This window comes from Dendroctonus ponderosae, unplaced genomic scaffold (assembly GCF_020466585.1).
Source record: "Dendroctonus ponderosae isolate FM_Combo_2020 unplaced genomic scaffold, Dpon_F_20191213v2 Dpon_F_20191213_1, whole genome shotgun sequence".
In the NCBI taxonomy this organism is placed as follows: Eukaryota; Metazoa; Arthropoda; class Insecta; order Coleoptera; family Curculionidae; genus Dendroctonus; species Dendroctonus ponderosae.
Genome location: NW_026017110.1, coordinates 45,908,228 through 45,908,553, shown reverse-complemented (window position 1 = coordinate 45,908,553; position 326 = coordinate 45,908,228).

Sequence of the window (326 nt, the reverse complement as noted above, 5' to 3'; positions counted from 1 at the left end):
TTTACTATTTTGAAGATCCTTGCACAGGTAGGCAAGCTCGTTGGCTGCACCGACAAAATTAGTGCCATTATCCGAAAATATTTTTGAAGGTAATCCACGCCTGGAAACGAACCGTTTTAACACATTTAAAAATGAAGAAGTTGACAAATCATCGGATAGCTCTAAATGTACTGCCTTGGTCGCAAAACAAACAAAAAGACATACGTATACTTTGATTTGCGTACGATTCCTAGTCTTGCCATCTTTAATAAAAAAGGGACCGGCAAAGTCCACTCCAACCCTTTGAAAGGGAAACGCGAAGGAAACCCGCTCAGCAGGCAAGTCTC